This window comes from Triticum dicoccoides, chromosome 7A, assembly GCF_002162155.2.
Source record: "Triticum dicoccoides isolate Atlit2015 ecotype Zavitan chromosome 7A, WEW_v2.0, whole genome shotgun sequence".
Lineage (NCBI taxonomy): Eukaryota > Viridiplantae > Streptophyta > Magnoliopsida > Poales > Poaceae > Triticum > Triticum dicoccoides.
In genome coordinates, this window is record NC_041392.1 from 417880714 (window position 1) to 417886934 (window position 6221).

Genomic DNA, 6221 nt, shown 5'->3' on the forward strand with positions numbered 1-6221 from the left:
CGGCGGCGGCGCGTGGGGCGGGCGGCGGCGGCGGCGCGTGGGGCGGCTAGGGTTTCTCCCGGGGGGCTGGGCCGGCTTTTAAAGCCTGCCGGGCCAGAGTCCCGGACGGACACGGCCCGGTTAGGTCGGTTCACTTTTTTTATTATTATTATTTTGCTCGGAAGAAAAAAATAAAAAGAAATACTAAACGGACTCCAAAAATTCCAAAATAAGTTTTCACGGGCTTCTAAAATCAAGCTGCACAAGGTGAACATTTATTTGGGACCTAAATGCAATTTTGAAAAACGCACATTTTTCCTAAATTCAAATAAAACACCGAAAAACTCCGAAATAAAATCTTATTTTATTTTATTATTAAATCCTCAATATTTCTTTATTTTGGGAAAGTCATTTTATTCACTCTCTCATATTTTTGTAATAGAAATAACTGATGATAAAATAAATAAAATCAAATGATCCTATTCTCAAAATTTGAGAAAACTCAAATATGAAAATAATGAAATCCCCAACTCTCTCCGTGGGTCATTGAGTTGCGTAGAATTTCTAGGATCAACCAAAAAGCAAAATAAAAAATGTGATATGCATTGATGATCTAATGTATAACATTCCAAATTGAAAATTTGGGATGTTACAGATTTAGACCGGCGTGCTGACCTCTCTGTTGTGCCTAGGTAGGGCTGCGACGTGTTGATCTTCCGAGGCCGGGCATGACTCAGAAAAGTGTGTCCGGACAAAGGGGATCGAGCGAGTTGGGAAATGTGGCGCACCCCTGCAGGGAAGATAATCTATTCGAATAGCCGTGATCTTCGGTAATAGGACGACTTGGAGTTGTACCTTGACCTTATGACAACTAGAACCGGATACTTAATAAAACACACCCTTCCATGTGCCAGATACAACCGGTGGTCGCTCTCTCACAGGGTGACGAGGGGAGGATCATCGGTTAGGATTATGCTACACGATGCTACTTGGTGAACTTACCATCTACTCTCTTCTCCTGCTGCAAGATGGAGGTTACCAGAAGCGTAGTCTTCAAAAGGACTAGCTATCCCCCTCTTACTCCAGCCTTCTGAAGTTCAGTCCACATATGATACCCCTTTTCCATTTGATACCAATGCATACATATGTAGTGTAGCTCCTTGCTTGCGAGTACTTTGGATGAGTACTCACGGTTGCCTTGCTCCCCCTTTCCCCCCTTTCTGTACCCGGTTGTTGCGACCAGATGATGGAGTCCAGGAGCCAGAGGATCCCGAGGTTGATTCTATGTGGAGTTCGACTTCGAGGAGTAGTTAGGAGGTCCCAGGCAGGAGGCCTGCGCCTCTTTCAATCTGTACCCCAGTTTGTGCTAGCCTTCTTAAGACATACTTGTTTAACTTATGTCTGTACTCAGATATTGTTGCTTCCGCTGACTCTTGTGCCTTCGAGCATTTGTATTCGAGCCTTCGAGGCCCCTGGCTTGTAATATAAAGCTTGTATTATTTTAATTTGTGTCTAGAGTTGTGTTGTGATATCTTTCTGTGAGTCCTTGATCTTGATCGTACATGTTTGCGTGTATGATTAGTGTACGATTGAATCGGGGGCGTCACAAGTTGGTATCAGAGCCGACTGCCTGTAGGGATCCCCTTCCCAACTCCTTGGCCAAAGTTGAGTCTAGTCATTGAAAAACTTTTACTAACATGGCCGTGTGGCTTACGGGCCCACGTCGCCGTTGGGTGGTATTAGGATCTTTTACTCCTTGTCTATACTCTGGGACTCTGATCTCTCTTCTATTCGGGTTAAATGAATTTTGCTAAATCTAACATTAGGATCTCGTTATCACTTTCACCCGGAGAGCCCCTTATTACTGATGATCGTCTGCTGCACATGAAGACCCTGAAGATACTCTCCGATGTTAACCCGAGAACTTGTGTTCATCACGTTTGCAATTCCCCTTCCACCGTCAACCCTTATGGATAACTACTTGCAGTTGATATTCTTACATTCATCCCCAGTTGGTCTTGTTATTACAAGATACCCCGAAATACTCGTCATTGTTTCGATAATCCTTTGAGCTTACTGCCTTGCTGTTCTTTGTGATCTGAATACCCCTATGGATAGTTCTCGCACTTATCGAGTATCCGCTCATCCCCCAGTTGTTCATGTGTTTCACAATGGTCTTCGAAATACTATTCAATCCTCCAAAAATCCTTAGTAGCTTATTGCTCTGCAATACTTGTCTGCTTGCATTATGGATGCTTTCCATATGTCTAGCAATATTCGTTAGTATCCTTAGACACCGTCATTTTGATCCTATTGATTCAACATGAGTGCGAATGCACGCAATCATCATTTGATCCTTTTAAATTATCTTTCTGGCTCAGACATCATTTTTGAACATAAGTTTGTTCTCGACCAATCTGTTTGCCGTCAATTGTATCCTTAGGTCTATTGAACTTATCCACCCTTGATCAGAGCGTCTGCTTCTGATCCTTCTATTTGGGAATCATAATTGCTTTGATAACTAAGCATCGAATCATTCAGGTGTTCTATAATCTGATGCCCTTGCATCCTTTCATCAACTGATTGTGTGCTTATGCTCACATCAACTCCGCTATGGACCGTCAGATCCTTTATTAGATTATTATTCGACAGTGTCCTCCTTATTCAATAACCTTGTGAGCCTTTCCTCGGATACATAATGCTTTTGGTGAATTGTATCCTCTGTTTTTTATCAACCATGCTATGTTTTCGAGCTGGTGGTATTTACGATTGAAGCTTGTGGTATATGATTCCATGATACCCTGACGGGTTGAACCTATGCCTTCCTTAATCTGTGTGAACCCGAAAGTTTTCATGGGTCATACTCCTCTGGTAATTCACCAGGTAGGTTTTGACACTGAAATCATTTTTAACTAGAGCAGTGAATGAAAGGTTATGCATTGAAGAAGTGGGAGTCGACCTTAAACCTTGCGTTCATGCCCATGGACACGATGTAGATATTATCATTAAAGCTTCTCTTAATTCATTATTCCTTTGGTATAAGTTCATCTTATATCTGGGATCTGGCCTTTTGCAATCGTGGTTCTGACCATGTTCTCCTTTAAATTCCATTTCTCGTGCAAGTTTAAGCACTTATCTTCTGTGGAGTAATACCCCAGCCCAACCTCTACTTTGATTTGTCGTCGATTATTACCCCCCTGGTATCTCAAGATTATCACGGAACTACATAACCTCTTATGAGTTCTTCATCAAGTGCTACATTCTCATTGATTCCAATTTTTCATGGGCTGTGAGTAATTTAACACTCAAAGACATCGATAACTGAATCGAGTCCGCACTACGATTCAACAACTCTTAGTAATCTTCAATGCATACAAGTTTGTACTCGATCGTGTCATTCCCAGCTGATTGGCCACATCATCATCTTCAGGCTGACTGCTTGACCATTCTACCTATGTCCTTCATCCTCGGGACACAATCCCGACAGTGCTCTAAGCTTACATCGAACTTTCACCACCATATTGTTTGTCTTGAGAGATAACTCTGAATTCTGAGATGGCATCTTATCTATGGTTATAATAACCTTTTGCTTCACCATTTCCTTGGCTTGATGTCATCGCCGAGCGATTGCATCCTCATGGAGCCTCTCGACAAAATTTGTTGTGATCATCATCAACATTTTAACTCCTTCCAGGATACCAATCGAATTCATGATGAGAAATAACATCCCTGCCCTCGATGATTTGTGTTATCATCGACCACTTATTGCCTTTTGTTCAACACAAACTTGTTCATGTTTTGTGTTATACCTTGAGTTCCTTGCTACCCAGCATTGTTCTTCTTTACCTTGGATATTACCACATTTTATGGCAAGAATGTCGTGAGAATTTCACCACCTCCTGAGAATTCTTGATACGAGTAATACTTATCACCATCACCATTCCTTCTTGGTCCTCATGTTGTTCCTAACCGGAATACCGTCAAACGAACTATGATGTGTGAATTCAAAACTTCTAGCAACCCTATTGCTTTGAACCAATGTTTGCTCGTGGATGTTCTCCTCGAGCATACAACATTATATCATTTGATTTGACAAATGTTATCTCCTTGTTCACATAAGTGTGGAAATCCAGCTTTTGGAAATCTTGAAGAATTGTCGCTGAGTTCATCAGCCACCCCCCTCATCATTCCCTTGGGTTAATGATGAACTCTTGTTTCGGAACTCGCTCCCATAGTTCATTTCCTAAGAATTTTACAAGGTCATCTCGACAATTGTGTTGCACCTTTTCTTCTCAAGCATCCTGAGTCAGAGGTATCCTGACACCAATCAGATCTGAATCTCAGTTAGATATGATGGTAGGGACATATTTCCAAGAGTTATAACACTGGTCCTTATATATCAGTATGGTGATGTCATGCCCATAACACCTGGCCGGAGGACTTGTGGTTATAGTTTCCTGTTTAACAAGGTTAACCATTCTTCCATGAGGAAATTGTAACACTTATTCTATGGGTTGTTCCTGATGTATCCTTTGCGTATCCAAAGTCTGACCTTTGCTTAAAGACCATGTCAACGCTATCTCGAAGCATGTATGTGGTACTTCGATTTTCAGTACGAACATTTGAAGCACAATGCTAAAATTTCTTTATAAATTACCCCAAGCACCATTGTATGGGTAATGTCATCAAATTTCTCTCCCTTTTACTAAAGAGTTGTCTACATTATATCCTGTCATGGATATCATGCTCTACTTGACCTCGGGGAGGATATACCCCTGGGATATGTGTTTAAACACATTTTCCTTTTCTATTGTTCTGTTTAATCTGATAATCATATTTTCCTTTCCCTTGTTTGGTTTAACCTTTCTTGTGATCTATATGATCTAAGCAGTAATATTCTCCTGCTTATGTAAACACCTCATTGTACTACTCGGTCAGAAAGACCCTATTACTTTTGTTGATGACATTTCGGTAACCACCGATGGACGAGAACTTTGCCTACTGGCCCGCCTCGTTCAACAAGCAGGAAAATGTTTCTCTTCGTCCCTCGCCCTTGGTACCAACGTTATTGCCAACATAACTGACAGGCTATCCTCTGCCATGCCTGGCTACCATGGCCGTGCAATATGTCGGCGCCCTGCCTACTTTTGAACCACATGGTGGGCCCATAACCCACAGGTCCCAGGATCGAAACCTGACTCTCACGTAACCCCGGTTTCCAAGGTTATTCCTCGCGCTTGACTCCGTATGCATCCACAGGTCACCTTCCTAGAGATGATCTAATCTGGTATCAGACGAGATACTTATTCTCGTTGCTCTGGACCCCTTTCACACTTTGTTTCAGGCATCGAATGATTGCCTACCCGCTCAAAACATCTCATGGCACCTACTTACTTTGCTCTCGATATTGTCTTAAGTTTCCATTCGACAGTTACTTTCCGCCACCATCCCCGATGTTATCAACTAGATAGTCGACCTTTCAGAGGTCTGTTTTTCCATAGTTACCCCTTGTCCTTCATATGTACAATGAAGACTCCGAAGAAAGGACGACAACATCATCATGATGCATTGGAATAAAGAAATGAAGACATCAACGAAAGGGATTAACTTCTTCGAGAAGAGAAACCAAGGCCGAGAAGACTCGTTAGAATTTCATAACCAGAACTTTCCCCCCTACACAACCTCTTAAATCCCGGGACGAGATTTCTTGTAGTGGAGGAGAATTGTGACGCCCGGATAATTAAGCTACAGTAATTCCCTGTTAATGATGCCATGTCACCACAGTTACTGTTGTTGATCTCGCGTTAGTTCAAAACCGATTCAAATTCAAAATTTGAATTAAAGGCAAACATCAAAGTTTTCAAACATTAAAACTAAAATGTTCGGTTTGTGCCAAATAAAGCATAGTTAATCATGGTGGTGAAACACCACTTTTGTAAAGTGTTTAAAACTCTAATGTGAACAAAACAGTAACAAAACCAATTATTTAAAAGCTTTTAAAATATTAAGCCATCACAAACTATTTTTGTTTTACGTACCAAGCTAACTGTGGTAGTGGCATAATTATTAATGCTCTTTTAGGCACAACTTTTGTATTCTATAAAAGCTAAAATTTAATAAAATAGAAAAGTGAATTAAATAAAAAGAAAAGACAAAACTGTAAACAAAAAAATAAAATAAAAATAAAAGGCAAACTCCCTCCCCCTGGGCCGTTTGGCCCAACTGGGCACCCAGCTGGTCGG